Source organism: Ambystoma mexicanum, chromosome 8, assembly GCF_040938575.1.
Source record: "Ambystoma mexicanum isolate Mex_15411 chromosome 8, UKY_AmexF1_1, whole genome shotgun sequence".
Taxonomy (NCBI): domain Eukaryota; kingdom Metazoa; phylum Chordata; class Amphibia; order Caudata; family Ambystomatidae; genus Ambystoma; species Ambystoma mexicanum.
In genome coordinates, this window is record NC_090929.1 from 592,047,973 (window position 1) to 592,070,922 (window position 22,950).

General features: G+C 45.9%; 1 long non-coding RNA gene across 1 annotated transcript in view; it reads left to right on the top strand.

The window, feature by feature from the left end:
• LOC138472229 (uncharacterized) overlaps window positions 1–22,577 on the top strand; it is a 395,307-nt gene extending 372,730 nt beyond the window's left edge. The window contains exon 5 of the long non-coding RNA XR_011268575.1: window positions 20,273–22,577. This is a non-coding gene — a long non-coding RNA (uncharacterized lncRNA). The remainder of the gene's footprint in view (window positions 1–20,272) is intronic.
• Window positions 22,578–22,950: the final 373 nt, after the last annotated feature.

The following is a 22,950-nucleotide window of genomic DNA, read 5'->3' on the forward strand; positions in this document are numbered from 1 at the left end:
TTTTGTTCCCAAGGATTTCATCCATCTGTCTTACCTACAGTTCTGCCTCACTCCACCCCGGTTCCATCAGTCGATTCCTGGATAGAGCGTTTGGTCACAGTACACAAATATGTGAAGGGACATTTGGAAAAGGCCAGAATGGATGTCAAATGATATGCTGATACCAGGAGAAGACCGGCTCCAAAATATGCCATCGGTGATAAGGTCTGGCTCTCTTCCAGACTCTTACCTCGACATTTAAGACACAACAAGTTGGCTCCACATTTGTATGGGCCTTTTTCAATAAAAGAAATCATCAACCCTGTAGCCCTCAGACTATAATTACCAGTCTTGTGGAAAAGGATCCATCCTGTTGTTCATACATCCTTGCTGAAACCTTATTCACAAACCACTAGGACCACTCCTCGACCTATCCCGTACTCAACAATGAACAAGTTGAATTTGAAGTTTCCAGAATTTGTGACTCCAGATATAGAAGGGGTCACCTGCAATATTTGGTGGAATGGAAGGGATATCCATCCAGCGTACATACTTGGGAACCAATGTCCAATATGAATGCCCCTTGCTTGCTACGATGATTCCACTTAACCCATCTGGGCAAACCCGGAGGAACGCAGTTTATGAGGGGGTATGCTGTCATGATACAACGTTTCAGTCCCTTTTGGACTACGTGGTCCATAAGACACTGTTAGATTCCTTCCAAAGTGAGTCCAACATGGCCGACGCTAGTGCACCGCTACCGCTCTAGTGTTTCCAGGAGTTTGCCAGTTTCTTGAAAAGAGAAACGCCACAGCGGCGCTGTGCGTCTCAACGCTAACTTTTCGAACTTCGGCAAGTGTGGTCGTACCTTTCCCCTTGTGCTTAATAGCGCCTTCTCCCTTCCAGGTACTCCCTTCGCTTATTTACTAGCACTCCTCCTACCGGGCCCTGCCGCCCGTAGCACTTACTCTTTTACTGCCTTAGTACATGTCCTAGTTCCTTCCTGGCTTTGCTGCTCCCGAGACTCTGCAAATTCTTCCTCATCCTTCCTGGAGTTGAACGCATACTCACCACCGTCGGAATTCACCTGCACGCTGGCGACGGAGGACACGCAACCGTGTCTTTACAAAACCCAAGCTGTCTGGAAGAAGGAAAAACCCCAGACCAAGACTTCGAAAGATAAACAGGTGACATTCGAGGCAAAGTGTGACAATCAGGGCCTTTTGCCAAAGCCTCCTTTCCATTAATAGTCTCTTACTGCAGAGTGCCTGTCGCAACAAATACGCATCAAAGTTCCTTATCAGGATTTTCACTTGCACAAGTTCTCGCTTCCAGTATTCATCATGGGTCTCCGTCCTTCAGGCTTGAACCCCTTTTTACCGCAATGTTCACAACTGGTCTCCCTCGCTCAGGCTCCATCTCAGGCTCGTTCGGGCTCAGATCCCCTTTGCACAATATTCACATTTCATCTCCCTCATTCAGGCTCCGACCATGCAATTTCACTTTCTACGTTTTCCATTTTATCAAAAATCGAAGACTTTTGAATGTGAGATGGGTTTTACTTAAACCGTCACAGAATCACTTCAGTTCACTTCACACAATGTTATTACTTTCGTTTCTGCCACTTCTTGGCTGGATACCTTTACAGAGACCTCGATTGAGCACCCACGTGGCGCCACACCACTCTGTCACTGGTATTGTATCTTTCTTCCACAAATGTTCAAACGTCCATCAGCAATTAAGCCTTCCTTGCGTTTTTCATCATACAGGTTTCAATCTTCGTTCTTGCGCTCTTTATACAGTGTTGCCACTTGCAACCCTGACTTCAACAAAGACTGGTCTTATATTGGTCTCCCCAACTCACCGGCTGTGTTGATCTCTTAGGCGCTGCTTTAATCTTGGAGCCAAGGACAGTACTACGGCGGCTGCTGATCCTCCCTGACTTGGTCAGCTGCACAGGAGGGCCCCGGGTATCTCTGACACACAATACAGGATTCTTCAGTTTAGTTTCTGGGCCTTATGCTTTCCACTTGAAGAGTTCTAGAAAGTAATGGTTGCTCACTGAAAAGGTCAAGGGTATCTCCCTCCTTGCGTACCCTCCTTGGTTTGCTGTCTTTATTCCCTCGATCAGCTGCCGTTGGAAATGTACTGTTTCTTTGTGTGCTCTCGTGCTCCACCTTTTATCCATGTGGGGAAGATTAGTAGAACTCAGGTGTGAGTGATTACCCGTAATTGCCTGACTTTGCCTGACCATAGTAGTGGGACATGTCAGGTACAATGGGTGTGAGTCTGTTTTCTACCAGAGCAGGCTGTCTGTGTGAAAGTGTTTGTGAAGGGTAAGGGGGGGAGGTACAGTTTCTAAATATCTGATCTGGTAGGATGGGGTAAAGGTGTTACAGGTAGGGGGATACCACATCTCTCTGTCAGGTTTCCCACTCCCGAAGGCCCCTTACTCATGTGATGCTCCTGCACTGGTCCACCCCCAGGGTCTGAATACAAAGGCGATGGCCGTGCCCTGGACACCTGAGAGAAAGACCCCCAGAGAGTAGAGTTTGAGACACCTTCTGGTTTCTCACAGGTACCTGTCCGGGCTCTCTGGGTCCGCCACTGAACTTGGGGACTGTCGACCCAACAAGGGAGACAGGCGCCGAAGGCCAGAGGCAGCACCCCTGGCCATCCCAGAGCTTGGGCAGCCTGTGTTGCAGGTTTTCCCTCCGCGAATGGATGGGCACCCTGCCGGAGCTCACTGGGACTATCGCTGGACTTGGGGATGGACGCCCAACATGGGAGACAGGCACCAAAGGCCAGGGACATCATCCCTGACCATCCAGGAGTTCTGGCTTGTCTGCTTTACAGGTTTTTCCTCCAGGGAGGGATGGGAACCCTGTCAGTCTCCCTGGGACTGCCGCTGAACTTGGGGATGGTCGACCAACATGGGAGACAGACGTCAAAGGCCGGGGACATCACCCCCCGTGGGTCCTGTTGATCTGACCGTGCCGAGTTACAGTTGTTCTCTCCAGGGTGGAATTGGCACATTGCTGGAGCTTACTGGGACCACTGCTGGAGTTGGGGAGAGTCTTCTTACATGGGAAACAGGCACCCAAGACTGGGGACATCACGCCGACCGTCCTGGACCTCTGACTGGCCTGCGTTACAGCTTTCTCCTCCGGAAAGGGATGGAAACCCTGCTAGGACTCACTGGGACTGCCGCTGGACTTTGGGATGGTTGCCTAACATGGGAGACAGGCACCAAAGGCTGGGGACATCAGCCCTGACCATCCTGAAGTTCTGGCTGGCCTGCGTTACAGGTTTTCCCTCCAGGGAGGGATGGTGACCATGTTGGTGCTCCCTGGGACCGCTGCTGAACTTGGGGACAGTTGACCAACAAGGAAGACAGGTGCCCAAGACTGGAGGCAGCACCACCGGCTGTACCGGAGGTCGGGCTGTGCTGCATTACAGGTTTTTCCTCCAGGGAGGAATGGGCACCCTGCTGGGGCTCACTGGGCCTGCTACTGAACTTGGGGTAGTCGACCAACAAGGGAAACAGGTGCCCAAGCTCAGAGGCAGCACCACCGGCCGTCCTGGAGCTCTGGGTGGCCTGTGTTACAGCTTTTCCCTCCAGGAAGTAATGGGCACCATGCCGGGGCTCAGTGGGACTGCTGCTGGACATGGGGATGGTCAACCCACATAGGAGACAGGCGCCCAAGGCTGGGGACATCAACCCCTTTGTCCTGGAGCTCTGGCTAGGCTGTGTTAGAGCTCTTCCCTCTGAGAAGGGATGGCGACCCTGCCGGGGCTCCCTGGGACTGCTGCTGAACTTGGGGACAGTCGCCCAACAAGGGAGACAGGCGCCCAAGCCCGCAGGGAGTACCCCCAGCTGTCCCGTAGCTCTGGTTCACCTGTTTTACAGCTTTTCCCTCTGGGAAGGATAGGCACCCTGGAGGGACTCACTGGTACCACTGCTGGACTTGGGGATGGTCACCCAACATGGGAGTGTAGAGGAGGTCCCAGACATGGCCTGCACCCCGTCCCCTCATTTCGAGGTACCAGGAGCGTACTCGCCAAGGTATGTGACGTATGAAGAGCAAATGAACCTACAAAGAGTTGCACTGGGACTCTGCCCAGTATACATCAGAAGATCCATACCGGTTGAAGCACCCATAACCAGACAACCCTGGGCAGCACGGTACCCTATCAAACAGCCATACCAGCCACTGATATGAAATGAGGAGTACCTACACACGGTCCACGAAGAGACCCCAAAAGCCTTAATGGAAGGCCAGCGGAAATGACACAAGGGCCTGAACAGACTTGCGAATGAACAAAAGCAGCTATCGAAGATAACACGCCAGTGCGAGTAACTATGAAAATGAATGGAATGGACAAAGAGAGGAGACAATGTTAAAACGTGAGGAAACGGTGCTGCGAGACAAGATGGAAGCAACCGACCTGCTAAACGTGTGTAAATAGGCTTGAAACGCAAGATGCTAAGAAATCGACAATGCTTGCAATGCTTAGTAGAAGATAGAGCGGCAAGCGCCAACCATATATCTACCTCAATAAGGCACATTATACAAGTGCGACGTGCAGCCTTATTGGACAGGCTGATAAAAGCACTACAGCTCTCAGTGGGCATAGCGGTCGTGAAATGCGCCGTTCATACCAAAGGGATGGATTTCGTGTCACGTGGAAGTCATGAAGCAGACACGGAAGCCAAGCGCATGGCATCCAAGAATGAAACAATCATGGACGTGGAGGTGGCACGTACCCATGAGCGAATGATGGTAGCGCGAGCCACACCAGAAGCCTATAGCAATATGGGGCAGACTCAGCTAATGGAGCTCCAGGGGGAGGCACCTCCGGAGGAGAAACAATTGTGGAAGCATCAAGAGTGTTCTTTAAACCCCTCTGACGGGTTGTGGAGGCAAGACAGCACTGGTAAACCAGTAATGCCTGTCGCCCTTCTCAAGGTAGCATTAGAGCAACTGCACTATCCCATCCATATGACAAAAGAAAATCTTGCTGCAACGGTCACAGATGACTGGTTCACACCGAATTTAGCAGAGCATGTTGCATTTTTCATGGTGAACTGCATAATCTGCCAGGAATTTACCGCTGGGCACACATTAAAAGTAGTGAGAGGGATCATCCCCAGACCAAATGGACCATTCCAGCACTTGCATATCGACTATGTCGACATGATTCAAGTGTGCAGCATGTACAGGTATTTAATTGTGGTGGTGTGTCCATTCTCTAGATGGATAGAAGCAGGTCCCTGTACACACCCCAACGCTACCTGTGCTGCCAAGTTCCTAGTGAGGGAGGTATTCCCTAGATGGGGGGTGTGCGAAGTAATGAGATCAGATAACAGGGCTCACTTTGTAAATTCAGTTTTCAAACAGATTAGCGTGTTGCTTGGTATAAAGCACAAGTTCTCGTCTGCATATCATCCTGAGGGGAATGGGATATGTGAACGGATCAACGGCTTGCTTAAGGAGAGGATAGCCAAGTTGAAGCTCACATTAAAGAAGGGATGGCTGCACTGTCTACCATTGGCATTGTATGCACTTGGGAACCAACCCGGCTCCGACCATCATCTCACGCTGCACTAGATAGTTACAGGCAGAAGGAAGAGGACCCCTCTTACCCCCCGAGATAGAGCTAGTTGTGATGCCCAGCTGACTAGAGAGGTTCTGGGAACAGAGATGCAAAAGTATCTTAACTGTATGACATTCAGCACCTCTGTCATTACAGGCCAGCTGCAGCGACGGAGAAAAGGGGACAGCACAGCACGAAACACAGCAGGAAGTGCTGAAGCAGACACCGAGCAAGGTGTACATGCGCCCCTCATCTTCCCTGGTGACAGCGTGCTTGTGAAGAACTTTACCAGGAAATGGTGGGACGAGCCAAGATTTAATGGCCCTTTCATCGTAGAGGACTGCACCCCCTCCGCCGTCAAGCTCCAGGGCAGAAGGGCATGGATCTTCCTAAATGACATTAAACCCTACATAGGAGAGAGCCCTCCTGCTGCATCCAACTGCAAAGAAACCACAGACAACGGGGAAGAACCTCAGCACGTGCAGACAAGATCTATGGCGAGGAAGAAGGACGCATGAGCAGAAAACCAAGACAAAGAACCCGGATGCAAGTTGTGGCATAAAACTGGACAGGGTCCCCAAGCAAATGGGAATAAGGACATAACGAACAATCTGTACATCTCAGTTGCAGGGTAAAGAGAAGCACATCCAAAGCCATAACAACATTGATAAAATGAACTTTTGAAAGCACGACATGCCCAAGTGATACAAAGAATCAAGACTGTGATAGACTGCAAATAAGACATCGCCTGAGAGTTGAAAACAGTATCCTGAAACAATCAGTATTGAGACTCTGTTCACAGAACTTATTTTCCATTCCAGAAGAAATCTCAAGTGGGATGTACTAACCTACTTCCAACTCGTGGTGCTATCATACCCATCACTCACAGGGAGAGGAGACAGTGTCACAGACTTTATTCAAGATCCGGCCAACAAGAAAATAATCTGGCAACTACTGACTGTCATCACGGAAGCCTTCATTGTACTGCCCGAGTACGGTGAGAAAGACACAAATGCTTCCACCGCCAATAGACATTGATGAACTCACGTTTAATTAGTTCTTCCAAATAATCGAGAAGTGCCCAGGGCTCGTCGGGAGAACAACTGATACACGCACTTATATCAGAGATCCAAGAAACCTCGCTCAACTGAGTCAGCTGTCTACTAAATTAAATCATTTGGTGGTAATCCACGCAACAGGAAGGTGCAAAGACTGTGCGAATCAAAAGAAAAGCTTGTGATCAGGACACAGCCAAACAGGGCAAATGTCCCTATCACCCGAGGACACCCGGCTGGCGCAGAACGTCCTGTTTAGATTAGTCACAGACTATCCAGAAATGGTAGGAAGGCCTGCCGATGTTGACGTCATCATCTTCCTTAGAGATCCGGCCAACGCCCCACACATGGGCACACTTCTCCCTGGTATAATGCTCCAAGTGGAGCTGTCCAACTTCCAGCGAGAATTCCTAAGGAGATTCCAATAAACTTTCCGCCGAGGGCAGGTCGAGAAGAGTAGAAACGAGGATTATGACATCATTGATCCTAGTTATTTTTATTTGTTTCTTCTGTTTTTCTTATTATCCTTTTCGTCATCCTTCTGCCGTGGAGCAGATCGAGGAGAGAGACACTGTTCTTCAACTTGTCGCAGAGAGACCGAGTGAAAGGAACGGACACAAGAACTTCACCATCTTATTTTAATTTTCCTGCACTTTTCTCATTTCTTCCTATTTTTTCATATGTTCACTTTTATTTCTACTTTTGTTTTTATCTTGACAACATTTTATTTTTGTGTGATTTTTAGCAGTTCCATCTTTTCATTCGTTCACATTGAGCAAGTTCTAGCATGTCCTCAGGACCAAGGCAAATTCGAGGCGTGCATTGGGACCTCACCTATTATCGATATGCATAATGAATGTAATGTACCAAAGTTGCTAACCTAACCCTTTTCCATAGTCTAGCACAGAAACTGTACTGAGTACCCAGAGACTACCGTCATCACTCACTTGAGGGGGGACATTTGGAGAAGTACTCGTCACTTTAATAGTAAAGAACTCTCGAACTATGAGACCAGAGCAAGAGAAGGAATAAATAACTGACTATGAACTCATTCGAAATGGGGGCCCAGAATAGTAACTTGGTTTTACCCCCAACAGAAGGACGCCCCCACTTCCCCTGGAAGAAAATACTGCAAATTGTCATTCCGAACGATTATGTGTATATGTATAGTTATTATTATTGTTTTTCTGTCGTTAACAATCAGAACTGATTTCTTTATTGGTGCACGAAGTGTCCCAATCTCAGTGCGCCCACCAGATAATGAACATCTGGGGCCTACGAAAGCACCCAGACCCTATATAGTCATTCCAGTCCCAAGAAAACCTGATGATAAAAGTAGCGAACTAAATTTAAATGTAATAAGCAATGATTTAGACACATTTGAGGTAACATATGAAGAGAAAAGCTGGAGACAGGGTCAGCACGGAATGAATGAAAACACTGCACTGACCACTGCACGCACCCACACACAAGATGCACACAGACAAGGGCAAGTGTCAATGGCTACAGGGCCTCCAACGAAGGCAGCATAGAAGGGGAGACTGCCTACCGAACAATCTATTACAGAAAACAGTGGAAGTACTCAAGAGGAGCCAAGTGAACCACTAGAGAGAGAGGGCGTAGCAAAATCCCTCAAAAGAACAGAAGTAGCCACAAAGGAATTCACAGAGAAAACACAAATGCTGATAGACTATTTCTTCCCATTCATAGTCAGAGCAAAGAAACTGCACGAGGAGCCGGAACATAGAACTGCAGAGACTATAACGACAAACATGCCAGCTCGAGCACTGCAAACAAGCACCAGATCAATGACTCATGTACAAGAAAGACAGGGGGGCACACTTATGGAACACATGAGAGCATGCGTGAGTCACACTGGAGAAGAATAGGTCAAGCAAGCATGAATGTGCAGTACAATCCCGAACGCCTGAAATGAACAAAATGAATAGAACGGACCTGCCCGCTCGGAACTGCGTGACATACATAATATGGTTTGGAATGCAGTGAAGATTTGAAAGAGTACTTATCATAACACACCTCACGCCTACTCTCTCCCTTACATCACCACTCAACTAGAACACAGAGATACTATGACACCCTTCGGTATAACTGTTCTCATATCTACATCTCCTGCTCACTCCACAACACTCTAAGTAAACACTGCTGGTTTCACACCCCCCAGCCAAGCGTTCTCCTCAGGCCTAACGCAGCCACACTCGTCCTGGATAAAGCCAGCCAGAGCGAACACATACTCCTGATCTCTCAACCACCACACCTACCGCTAAAAAGCAGCTACCACCTGAATTCCGCACCAGCTGCACACATACCTAGTGCACACACGCACTTTTGACTCTCTCTCCTCTCTCTACTGACCCGAACGGTTCCCGAGGGCGTTCAACCTACCAGCGCCTTCAGACCATACCAATGGTATATAAGGTGCTATATAAATGCAAAATAACATAACATAACATAACTCAGCGTCACGTTGAGGAGATGGTGAGCAAATGGTGGCTAGAGAACCACAATGAAAAACAACAAGAGGTGAGGAAGAGAAACACAAGACCTTCTCCTATCACAGCGATGCAGTCGAGGCAGCCTGCTCCACCGAGACACCTAGAGAGGAAAAGCAGCACAGACGCATTTAGAGACATAGTCATAGCAAACTACAGAAGAACACTGAGAATCAAGAGAAGCCCACCCGAAGATAACAATGAACTTAATGATTACCTGGACAGCACAGTCCATCTCGGAAACAACATATGGTACCAGCACATGAAGGAAGTAGGACGAAGGCAATCGGAAGGAGAATGCTTTGTCTGTGCTCTCCTACCATACAGCATGGGAAAATCCAAGATCTTCGTTGCTGTAGAAATTGATGTCCCTACAGCACACTGTATGTCACATGTAGCAATGTCTAACACCAGAGGACAATTTATGGTAAAAGACGCCTCGTTGATATGGGTCAACGAAAAGGATTACCCGGATGAAGATGGCTACGTACAGGGCATTAAAACAAGAAACCGAGCGCACACCAGAAATCATGTGATCAGGTACGAGAACCCTGGCATCAAAGGATCACGGATAAGATGGGAAGTTATCCCGAGACTGAACGTTCAAGGTAAGACTGCAGTAGAGGCTCAAATCTGGAAGAACAGAGGCCATAAGCATGTTGACAAGCCTGAAAAACCAGATGATCGATGAAAGTGATGAAGTGGACGATGACAGCTGGTTTGGAGACCTATTCTCGTGGGTCCCACAATGGATGGCAGATATATTCAAGTTTCTGGGAGCTCTACTAGCAATGGTATTGCTAGGATTTTGTGTTATCAAGATAATCATTACACAGTGCCAGAAAACTGCGAAGAAAGCCATAGGGATGAAAATAATGGTTGATGTCGAGCCAGGATGGAAGCCCAGAGACCTGAATGATGAAGAAATAAGAGACTTTGTGAAGGCCAGCAAATTTGCGCCAGAGGGAACAAAGTTCACATACCCTAAGAAACGAAGAAGGTATGAAGGAAAATGGATCTACTGCAGCCCAAATGGACAATGTCAGCTAATGACATGGAACAAAGACGAACATGTGAAAACAGCAGGGAGTTTGAAGGGAGTGATAAAAATATGGACTCCAAAGGCTCACACATTCACACCATCATGTACCAACGTAGAAGACGATGAGCATGACACCGAAGAATCAAAAGAAATGAATGCAAAGGAGGGTGCAGAAGTGGTTGATGAACCGACCAGAGGGGGGAGTGTAGAGGAGGCCCCAGACATGGCCTGCACCCCTTGCCCTCATTTTGAGGGACCAGGAGCGTACTCGCCAAGGTATGTGATGTATGAAGAGCAAATGAACCTACAAAGAGCTGCACTGGGACTCTGCCCAGTATACATCAGAAGATCCATACCGCTTGAAGCACCCATAACCAGACAACCCTGGGCAGCACAGTACCCTATTAGACAGCCATACCAGCCGCTGATACGAAATGAGGAGTACCTACACACGGTCCACGAAGAGACCCCAAAAGCCTTAATGGAAGGCCAGTGGAAATGACACAAGGGCCTGAACAGACTCGTGAATGAACAAAAGCAGCTATCGAAGATAACACGCCAGTGAGAGTAACTACGAAAATGAATGGAATGGACACAGAGAGGAGACAATGTTAAAACGTGAGGAAACGGTGCTGCGAGACAAGATGGAAGCAACCGACCTGTTAAACGTGTGTAAATAGGCTTGAAACGCAAGATGCTAAGAAATCGACAATGCTTGCAATGCTTAGTAGAAGATAGAGCGGCAAGCACCCACCATATGTCTACTTCAGTAAGGCAGATTATACAAGTGCGACTCCATTTTGTAAAAGCAGAAATGTACCCAGGCTGCCAGAGGCCTGACAGGCCAAGTTTCGTAAACCAGCCAAAGGCAAGTGAAGGAGCGGAATCGAAACTCAACAAAGAGCGGCTCATGCCTAGGAAATCGAGGTCAACCAGAGAAGGGGAGGAGAGCGTCAGCTCGCAAGACTCCAACTTCAGAGCATACCAGCCTGCCTCATGAAGGTCAAGATTAGGGGGGCCCATGCAGGTGGCGAGGCTGAAACAGAATTAAATGCACTAAAAGATGGAAACTGAAGCAGATTCATGGTGAACTAACACGTGACCAGCCAGGCGCAAAGAAGTACCATCGCCTGATGTCATCCAGGACCCGAGGATGCCATAACTTTTCCCGATAAGAGACTACAGTTTCAAGGCCATCCTTAGCCAACTAATTGACACATCGCCCTAAAACACTGATTGATGGAAGGGAGGCAGGGTGAAACTTGGGACACCAGGCACAGGGGTGTCCATTCTGCATGCTGCTAATTAAAAGACGAAATATATGTCTAGGGGTGTAACCTGCCCAATCACAATGGAACAAGTTTTCTGGAGTCCTATAGATACTGTAACCAATAGGACATCGTAGATGTAGTGACGTCTATCACGCGTAATGTAGAGGGATGGGCGTAGACGCCCACCCGATAAGAGTTATCCAATCCGCATGCCCTAATATCATATACAGATATAACACCTATACTTAAGTTACCTTTCCTAACCAATTATATTGCATGATGATTTTTTATAGAATTAGACGTCAGTGATGACGATTTTTACCTATAAGAATTGCTGTTCGACTGAAGTTCGAGGAAGTCAGAGCGAGACAGGTGATCGCAACACTGCTGATTTCCATTTGTTTCTCTGTTTGATGTACTTGTCATTAAACAGACTTCCATTTGCCAACGTACTCATTATTGAGTCATGTTGGATTAATCTCCCTTCCTCACATTGTGCAGCTATCCTGTCTTACAAGTTCTAGAGGGTGAGCGCTGACCTATGGGCCCTTCAGTGATTTCCTCTCCTCCAGAACAGGAGACAGGCGCCAAAGACCTGGGACATCACCTCCCACCATCCAGGAGTTCTGGCTGGCCTGCGTTGCAGGTTTCTCCTCCGGAAAGGGATGGGCTCCCTGCCGGGGCTCAATGGGCCCACCGCTGCACTTGGGGATGTTCACCCAACATGGGAGACAGGCACCAAAGGCCGGGGACATCAGCCCCGACCATCCTGGAGCTCTGGCTAGCCTGCATTACAGCTTTTCCACACCAGAGAGCACCGGCAGTGTGCCAATCCTTCTCCAGAGAGAAAAGCTGTAAAGCGGCACGGCCAGAGCTCAAGGACGGTCATGGGTGACGTTCCCAGCCCACACCCAAGACCATATTGCTGGTCGTCTAGCGGTCCTTGCTGCTTTCCAGGGGTGGCAAAATGGGTCCAGATCCTGATTTTTGCCTGCCCAGGGGAGCAGTAAAGGTCTGCCCATGAGTGTGGGGGAATCCTAAGGGGGATGGCCCACAGTCACCCCCAAGTGTTCCACTATATGTGGAGTGTGATGTGTGATGTTGTTTTTCCTTCCTTTTTTCTTTATTTTAGTTTTTTTGGTTGTTTATTGCCTGAGTTGTGGGCAAATGGGTGCAAAACAGCACCCATTTGCCCCCAAATAAGGCAAAACGTGGTATTGAGTTGGTGCGGGTGGCGGGCTGTTTGGCCTGGTGGCGGGATGCTCTAGCCCGAAAATCAATTACCCAGTGGTCCATTGGGATTGCTGGTTGAGGATCGAGAGTCTCCCCTTTCCAACGAGCCGTCCCCCATGTAAATCGGGCAGAAAATGATGAGCAGCGTGAAAAACAGTGTCTGCTATATTTACACGCTGAAGCCTTCTGGCTTCAGCGTGTAAATATCATTTTCTGGTGACGTCGGCACACATAGCATGCGCCGAGGTCCTCACGGCCACCCCCGACCACCAGGCACGGAAGGGGAAGTCCTCTGCTTACTGCTTGGGGGTCAGGGAGATGGGAGCTGCAACAAGGGGGGCGATCTTCCCCCCCAAAGTTAAGTGCTAAAAGGATGAGGTATCTCAACCTCAGCACTGCAAACGTAGTGCTGAGGACGAGATACCTCGTCCATAGCACTTAAGGGGTTAAAAACAAGAATTTTAGATTTGGCTGGATTCACCTGTAGGTTGTTCGTCTCAGCATATATGCCAAAAGCAGTTAGAAGATGCTGCAATCCTATAGGTGAGTAGTTCAAAAGGACAATATCGTCTGCATATGCGATCTATTGAATGGACTTTTCACCAATTTTAGGACTCATCATGGATTGACCTACCAAAGCCTTATCTAGATCTGCCAGGTAAAGGTTAACAAGGCAGGGGGCCAGAATGCACCCCTGCCTCACACCTCTTTCCGTTCGCACCTCCCTTGACAGATGTCCCTGAACATTCAGTCAGACTCGAAGGGAGGAATCTTTGTGAAGGGCTATTATTATGGCCAATAGGCATTTCAGAATGTCCCACGAAGACAGCTTTGCCCAGAGACGTTCCCTATTGATTGTATTGAACTTCTGGGACAGGTCGAGCCACGCTCCATACAATATGTGCCCATTTTTCTCCACTGATTCTTCTGAGATAATTGATAATACTAACCCATTAAGGGATGTGGAGATATCTTTCCCGGAAATCTGTCTGTAACTTAGGTGATATATTCTCTTTTTTTATCCGCTCTGCTAAGTGTCTGAAGACTACAGCAACACATATTTTCCCATCTGCATCTAAGAGGGCGATTGGGTGATAATTAGCCGGGTCAGTCCAATCACCCTTCTTACAGATTGGAATAACCATTGTTGTCTTCCACGATGAGAGAATAGTAGATGATTTCAACATTTCTCTAAAGAGAACCGTAAGAATTGAAGCCCATAACTCTCTATTAGATCTTAGAATGGAGTTAGTAAAACCATTTGGTCAGGGGGCTCTCAAAGATGAGGAGTTTCTAATAAGATATATCACCATGTCAGTTACTTTGAGATTCACACTGAAAATCACTTGAATTATTAATCAAATTCCAGAAGTTTCATGAATTTTTAGATAGTAAAACCTTTAACATGTTCTTTCCTATCTTGTTGATGGCGATAGTACTTGTGAACAGCACAGCCTTCATGGGGACACAGGCGCCTGATTTTGTTTAGAGAGTCAGGAGGCAACAGTGCCTATTACAACCACAATCAGGTTGGAAGAAAAAACTCAGTTCTAAATGCAGCTATGCATTGAATGCAGCTTCTTGCCCTGATGGCAGACACTGTTCTGAAATGCATTGTCTCTATACTGCATAGTGTATTCTAATGATGGAATAAATGAGGACTGAGTTTATAGATTGGAGTACAAAGAAAATTATTTAAAACAATAAGGACTCAGCCCAATGGAGACATTGGGCCTCATTATAAGTTTGCCGGTCCGGTAACAATGGTACCGGTAAGCTACCAGTACTGTTGTTACCGGACCGACAAACTACGAGTTCTGCTTGCGGGTGCCTTACTGCCCACCAGGTCTGACCTGGCGGGCGTACCGGCACCGGCGAACAGAGCATGTCGGATGCACCAGCACCATTCACGAATGGCCATATGGGGCTCAAATGGGAATATGGAGCTTTTTTTCCGGCGCCTACGAATGGGCAATCACTGTAACAAGGCTGTAATGACCCGGTAATTGCCCATTCGTGGGCGCCGAAAAAGAAATGATACTGGCGGCAGCCATGCCTGTTTTACCGGCACGGCTACTGCCAGTATTGTAATGAGGCCCATTGAACTAAATGAATGTATAATTAAATATCTCTTGTGAGCATCGGGTCCGTCTATGGGGTTCTCTGAACCTTTCTTGTGGCAATATATACCCTTGTGCTAAGGGCTTTTCTACTTGTTTGCTTCTGAAACCACTACTTACAGTTTGTACATAATATATTTAGATATGTATGCATTCACTTATCTATTATAGTGGTGCCGAACCTCCTCCATAGATATTACTTGTGTGCTCACGACCAAGTCGTGTACTTATTCTGCAGCATTTTAACTTCCAGCCTATAATCGTGTTGTCTAGTTTCTGATGGACATTCTTAAGTCTCCCTCTCTGACCCAGGTTTCTTCATCAAATGTGTGTTTAAACTTGTCATTCTTGACAGTGTGAAAGGATTTAGGTTGGTTAAAATCCCATAAAAAATTCACAAAACCTGAGGGGTTGCATAGTTTAACTCCCTCAAGGTTCCTATCATTCAACACGTTGCCATTTTCCTTAAACTTGACAATCCGATTCTTACGATTGTTTACTGTCACATTTGAGAGAATAGATGTCTCTTTATAACTATGCTCAAGACTTAACATCATTGACAATCTGTTATGATCACTATAGCTTTTATCCAGAACCTGAAATGATAAACACAAATAAAACAAATGTTTCGATAACAACAGGAAATCAAGAGTTGAGGCAGCAGTGTCACATGACCAAGTAGTTGCTGGAGCCATATCCCCTTTCACACACCCTTTAACCATCTTTAAGCTACAATTGTTGAAAATGGTTACCCATTTTTTGCCATCCGATATCAATTTTTACCTTGAGTTCTGCCCCTCCCGCGAAATACAGTGTGAGTTAAGGTCCCCAGTTAAAATTATCCTCACTGTATCATGGGAAATCTTAGCATTTGTGTACAATTCCTACAAGGATTCCAAGAAATCGATTAAGTTGCCACAGGCTGGGTTCCAATAAATATTAATAACAATTAAGTATGTGGGGAAGCTCTTTAATGTCAATACGGTAGCCAGCAGCGCTGGGGTATTATTTGGCAGTGCTTCCATAGATGCACGCAAGGAGGCGTGGACGTGTCATAAGGCCCCCCTGGGTGCCCGCATAGTCCTCTGATAGGCAGCTGATCTATTCTAACAAAGCCATCTACCTTTAGGTGGTCCAACATCCAGGTTTCTTGGAATAACACGAGATCATAATTACCATAAATCTCCTCCTTCATTGATTTCAGTTTAAATGAGCTGGTGCCCCGCGGTTTCCAACCCAATATTCTCAAATCTCTCTTTACTAAAGAAAATCTTCATTCTACCTCAACTTCTCACATGCTGGAGTTATTATTGCTGGTAGTATTTCCCACATGTTAAATTTCGAGCCTCTCAGACCTCTATCCCTCGTTGGGCCGGTAGACTTCCGTTCAGATGTCAAAGTGGAGATAGAAAGATCTGCTTTTGAGGGCAAGTTATGAACCAGACCATCTTCTCCATAAACTGGGATGGGCTCATGATCAACAATTACCCGTGAAGACATTTCCAAACTAAATTATGCAATTCTTTTTCCGAAGACATTAGGGCTTCGACACCTTCTCCTGCCTTCAAACCCAACTCTGCTATATGTGTACAATATAAATGAAGAAAACGTATAAACTCAATATCATCAGACAAGAATAAGTATAGGTTTGGAATCCTCTTCAATGCAGACAAAATTGTGTACCTCTTAAGGGCCCTGAAATCCCTCCCTCCCCTAAATTGGTGTAACCAAAGCCTCGGTATTGCAAAAGGGGGAAGACTTGTAAAAGAGTTCTCTACTTTTGATGCAAGAATTTAAAATGCTCTTTCAACAGGAAATTGAATATGTGTCCTTAGATGGTTGCCCTTAGACGGTTGCAGATTTATCATCAACAGGTTACCTCCCACACTACAGTCACCTGTATTTATGTCAGTCACCTGTGGAGTTGGAGGTATGGATTTTGCCACAGCGTTCAATGGGGTATCATCGCCGCGGCCAGGAGTATGACAAAGTTTTTTGAACACATTGGCATTCTCCACTTGGCATGTGGTCATCTTGGCCCGAGTAGACCCCTCCTATCAGGCATTAAGAACCCTTGCAACACTGGATGATTAACTGTGTGCTCAGACAAGATAGTTAGCCGGAGCTGGTACTTCTTGCATTTAAGAAAAAATTGCTCCAAATTCTTCGATTCCATCTTTCCATCTGTTTAAGAGTCAGTAGATGCCTTACCAGCCATTTGAGTGTCGGTCAATAATTCTGTCGAAAACTGGACCTCAATCACCCCCAGTGAAAAGGATACAATACTCTGTTGGGCCATTTCTTTAAACACAATCTTCTTTTGCAATGAGTCCACTTGGAAGCTTTAACACCGCCTTGTCTGGAAGAATTAGTGCCCGTACAAAGCTCGTTTTGGCATAGTTCTTTATTTTTTTTACCCTTTATGTTTTTGGGTTTGAGCTCAATATTTTCCAAGATTTGGACCACTGACCACTTTCCTTTTACCCCTCGTTCATCTGTTACACCGAGGCTGAAGTGGCAAATTTCCTCCGAGGTCTTCATGGTTCCTGGTCCAGGCAAGTCAAGATTTTGTTTTGACTTGCCTTGCCTTTGACTTGATCTACCATCTCAATGGTTATGTTTGCCAATTGTATGAACTCTTCTAAAACAGATTCTGACAGTGGTGTATCATCAAAATCTTTGTTCACATTGGTGACAATAGATGAACTAGTAACTCTTTCTACATAATTGGTGATTGTTGGAGGGGCTGGCTTCTTTGCTTGTTTTGTACTGGTTTAATCTTCAATTCGCTTTAATGAGCATTCAGTTGTTTTTTGAAATTCCTGCTTTTTTATCTCTTGGTTTTTTACTTGCTCCCTCAATTCCTTCATTTTGTTCAATAGTTCAGTATTAATTGCTGAACTTAAGCCAACCAAAGTTGATTGACAAGTTCCTCTTCTGTGGGACAGTTCCAAAAATAATCCCGAGTGAATTTGTACTTCTGTCTTTAGGAGTTCAAATACATTCAATAATGATGTTAGGACAAAGTACCAGGCTGACAGTGTACAATCCGAACAAAATAAAGGAAGCCCACCGACGTCCATTCCATCTCTAATTGGAATCGGAGAGACTTTCCTCATGGAAGGTCGGGTGCCGTTTAAAACTTCACATTGTAAAACAGTGGTCAGCGATAAAGGAGGCTGCAGATAATACAGGTGCCGGTTGGTAGTTAATGACACATTAGTCCCATTCACCGTTTCCATTGGAACAGATGAAGAAAGCTGCCCATAATCCTCTAATAAGTCTAGATCACCAGTACTCCATCACTTTTTGGAAAAGTATTTGTTTATTTTATTTTTTTATATTTTTTGCCGTAGCCGTGAATTCCAATCCAGTCATCCATACATTTTGAACTTGGCAGGAAGGACACTGCGATGGAAACTCCTCAGTTACAATGCTACGATGCGTCATGCGTTGTATCTATAATTTCATCTGTGTTGGGGTAAGCCTGAGTAGAGCTTATTCGAGCCTGAATAGTCAAGGCTGGAGTTTTTATCACTTGCGTTTCCTCCGTGAAACTAAGAGGCTGCTGCCAACGCCCATTGTCCAGCTCAGGAGCTTGTAAATCGTCTGACATGGCACCATTATGTAGATTATGTTTTTTAGATATAATTTTCTATAAGTAGGCATTTTCAAAAGTGCAAATGGAGCTGTCCATCAGTCAATCACTCAAAGCTGTGTCTGTGTCAATTCGTATACCCACCGACTATTGCAGACTTGTAATAATTGTTGTTAGCTAGAATCCACCAGCTGAACAGCCAATCAGCTGGACACTTGTGCATACACCTGCACACAGGCGCAGATTATGTTAAACACACACCTAGGGGTGCAGAGCTAGGTACTCGCCTCCTGCACAATATGCCCCTTTTTGTGTCAAAGTCAGATTCACCAGCCCCCGAGAACCTGTCCTCAAAAGCACCAGGGCACGCCCAGCCACACTGACGATTTAAGTTATATGCACGGTACAGATGGAAAATAAACACAGTGGGGAGCAGAGTGATAATTAACCTTGCCCAGCAGGGTTGCTCATGCTACTGCAGTTACTACTGCAGTTACTCAAGGGCCCCAGGCAATTGTAGTTTAGCACCCAAGAAGGGCAAGGGGCACCGAGGCTCACTCTCCCACACCCCAGCGCACCCCTCACCACTTTCCCACACACAGATACCAACCCTACCGGACCCTAGTAATTCCACATGACCAGTGCGTATTCCCACGTCACGGTTTTAATGTGGGGTGCCGTAGTGGAACTCACGGGTCGGTGTAAGCTCAGTAGGGGGATAGGGTGTGGGTGCAGCGGCGTAGAGATAAAAAAAAGAAAAAGAGAAGAAAAAAGCAATGCTGGTCAGCAGCTGTTTGGCCAATACCTCGACAGTCAAGCCTGTTCTCCTACAGGCTCGACCAAAGTTCTGGATGGAATACTGATAATCAGACTGCTCGGCTAGGATGCTCCACGGTACTCACGACACAACGTGCAGTGGAGAACACAACCCAGCAATGTGCCACTGCTTCTGACCTCTGCCCGCCTCCTCTGAGGTCCTTCAGAGTCCTCACTTCCCAGGCACCTTTGCATGAATGTTCACATACTCCGTTAAGGTAGTGAATTCACCTGTCAATATTGCCTGACATGTCACAATGATTTGTTACTTTGAAAATATTTCCCTTTTCAAAAGGACATATTTGTGACTTTTAAGGTTGCATTCTTGAACTTGTTTTCCAAGCATTAGTACCATTCAGGGGTAATAATCAAGGGGGGATAGCTGATCAGGGGAGGATAGCTCAAGGGCAACGTGCTCACCTTGGTAACAAGCCGACACAGAGCAATGTAGGTTCAATCCCGGGTACACGCTTAGAAACCTCTGGGTATTAAGCACATTATAAATAACCTATCAAATCATATTCAGTTTTACATGGAGCTATTTCCAGTTTGAGTGGCTGTTTGACAGCCTTCTATGAGACATGTCTCTTTCATTTGGTCTTTTTGGGTCAATGACTGGTGTACTTGGACATGGTATGTGGTAGAGGTTCCGCCTGTGGAAAGATTAGGCCATGTGTTTGGGGGAACAGCTTGGCTACTTCTGTTCCTTCTCAATAGAGGTCAAGTGTTGCGTGTCACAGGTCTTCTCACTACACATCCAATTTATTTAACAGCCACAATGGTTTTCTGCTGAACCTCCGTAGTACCTTATGCTTGAAGTATTCCTATGTGGATGATGCCCCAATATACTTGTATGCCAATGCTGTTCTACGTCTGCTCATGTACTTTATCACTTCCATGGTGGGGGTTTCTCACTGTTTGCTCCCAAGCGTTGCTTTTAATTTTGTTGGTGCCGGTATTGCTTTTTTCTTGTTATGATAATTCTTTAAGTGACGGATATAAACTCTATTCTTTTTTAATTGGATTCTTTTTATTCCTGTTGTTCCTCAGGGGTCGCATCAAACCATTTGGTTCTTTTTGGTCATGAGGAAGGCGGATCTAGAACTGCATTACCGCTGAAACGTGCAGACCAGTGTGATAGAGATAGAGACACGGAAGGTGGCAGCACAGTATGAATGATTTATGAAACGGTGCCAGACGTAGACCCCTGAACCCATGAACTGCTTTATGTGGCTGTTTCTCCGTTGCTTATGTTGACATCTAGTAAGATAGAGAGGCACTTGAACTCAATATCCTTCCCAAAATAACATGATCTGCAGAGGACTCTGACCCTTAGGGAACTTATCGCCCCCCCTTTTTGTTTTTACACCATGTATTTTGTTTACATGATTGTTAATTGTGACTGTATTTGTATGCTTTGATATATGAAAATACCTTGTATAAAATATATGCAGAATAAATAATTTGCTTAATACAAGGAAGAAAACTACACAAATGTGCAAATGTGTGGATTCGCTTTTCGCTGCTCGGTCTTAGAAGACTGAATCCTGGAGTAGAAGCAAGATTACTAGGACTAGTTATATGCACCCGGAGCATCTATCAGTGAGTGATAATTATACATTTAGAGGAATTAATTTCCCTTAATTAAAATTTCTTTCCTCTCCGGACACTTTTTGGTTTCATGATTTATCCTAGATGCCTAGTAAAAAAAACTCCATGCCACAGTAAGAAATGGCTAGACTGTCTGCCCCAAAATTCCAGTAGAGCCAAGTAATAATACATTATCCTTTCTTTTATCAACTCGTTGATAAAAAAAGGATGATGATTTTTTTACTGGGCATCTATCATAGACACCCAGTAAAAAATGCATTGTGAAGCCCTTCCCACCCAATCCCACCCCTGCCCAGCGCAAACACACACATGCATACACATTCAAACAACACATTCACTCATTCATTGACACGCACACCCGTACATGATACATACACTCACTCATTAACGCACTGTAGAGGAACAGTTATATACCTCTGCAGGATACCCTGTCCCCCTTCCGCCTTTATGTTGGAGCCATGAGACTGTTCCGTGTTTGACACCAGCTGTGGTGCCAATACCGCAGTGTGTGTTCGAAAGAAGATACTCCTTGAGCCAATCCTATCGAATTTATCCCTGAAGTGATGACAACCTAAGGGAGGAAAACCCTGAAGGAATATGAGAAAGAGCAAAGAAAAGAAGCTAGTGATGTCATAAAAAGCATGTACGACGTCCCGAAATACTGACTGAAGAGAATGTACAGATCCAAAAGAAACTAATGATGAAGTAAAGAATCAAGTGAACTTTTAAATACAAAGGCACGAAGTGCTGAAGAAAATCAACCGTTCAATAAATGCACAGACGCTGAAACGTAAGGTAGACTAAGTCATCATAGAAGCTGGCTATACGTAGAGAATAGAACGCAGGCGAAGCCACCTTTATATAGAGGCTGTACATCAGTATCATGAATTTAGTAAGCCGGGACCCATGAAGCAGGAAGTGAAAACTGTGTCACAGCAAGAATAAGCAGAATCGTGGACCTGCATAGCAAGGTTGTCTTGCCTGGAGTCAAGACTGAAGCAGCCAAGGTCAGCTATCTATTCTGGACATGAGCGAATGTGCGGAGGATGAATCTTCCCTTGTTAAGGGGCAAGGAAAGAACACCAAGAGTGCCAAGTGTAACTCATCTGTAGTGTATAAAACCTGCAAAATGGACCAAATCGTGGTCTCCTGTCATGTAAGCCAAGCATGAAAATAGAGTTCAGACTTGGAGTCCCAGACACGATAGTGAGTGCCCTCGCTCTGTGTATTCTCAAAGAGAAGGATACCTTTCAAGGCCAATTAGAAAGACAATCTTCAAGGCAGAAGGCATGGGCAATGAGAGATGATGAAATAATTGAGTGGAGAGGTAGGGTCCTGTCCCATCTCCCTGCACCTGGGTTTGGGCTTACGTGCTGCTAAATGAACCAAATTTTCCAGACATGACACAAGCGTGCCAACCAATTATATTAGTCCACATAACGAAGGACCTTGTGATTTTAATGTTTCTGAAGATGACATGTTTTAGAGGTAGGCACATATTGTCCACCTGATAATGGACAGCCAATCACAATCCTAGCTCCTATAGAAAATTATACTTAGATTTTTTCCTTAGCCTATCCTGACCATGATAGGTTTTTCATTATTGCCATGGCGTATGACATCTCTTCTGACGTATCTTTGGTATAAAAACTATGTTTTGTGTAAAGATCATTGAGAAACTGAGCGTACGCCCGTTGATGTTCGTTTTAAACTCCTTGTTTTAGATCATTATTAATAAAACAGTACTTTGCCATCTTCCTGAGTTGGTACGGTTATTTGGACTCGGAATTATTGTGCGTGTCCCATCCATTACATATGCTCGTTCCTAAAGGGCCCTAAACTCAACACATAGCACATAAAAAATAAAATCTTACCTGCACACAGCCCGATTCTCATGGACTCTGCGTTTGCCTCCAGAAAGTATCCAGCTCTTACATATCAAGAACATGAACCAGAAAGCTTGCTTCCTGCACTTGCACGCAGGAAGCAGATAGCTGGTTTTTCGACACTCTGCTGTGTTTGTCTGTGCATGGAGTGCCCCCTCGCATATACAAACATGTAGTAGCCCAGTCTGCTTCTCCAATGGGCCATGCAAGGCTGGGAAGCAGAACGCCCCC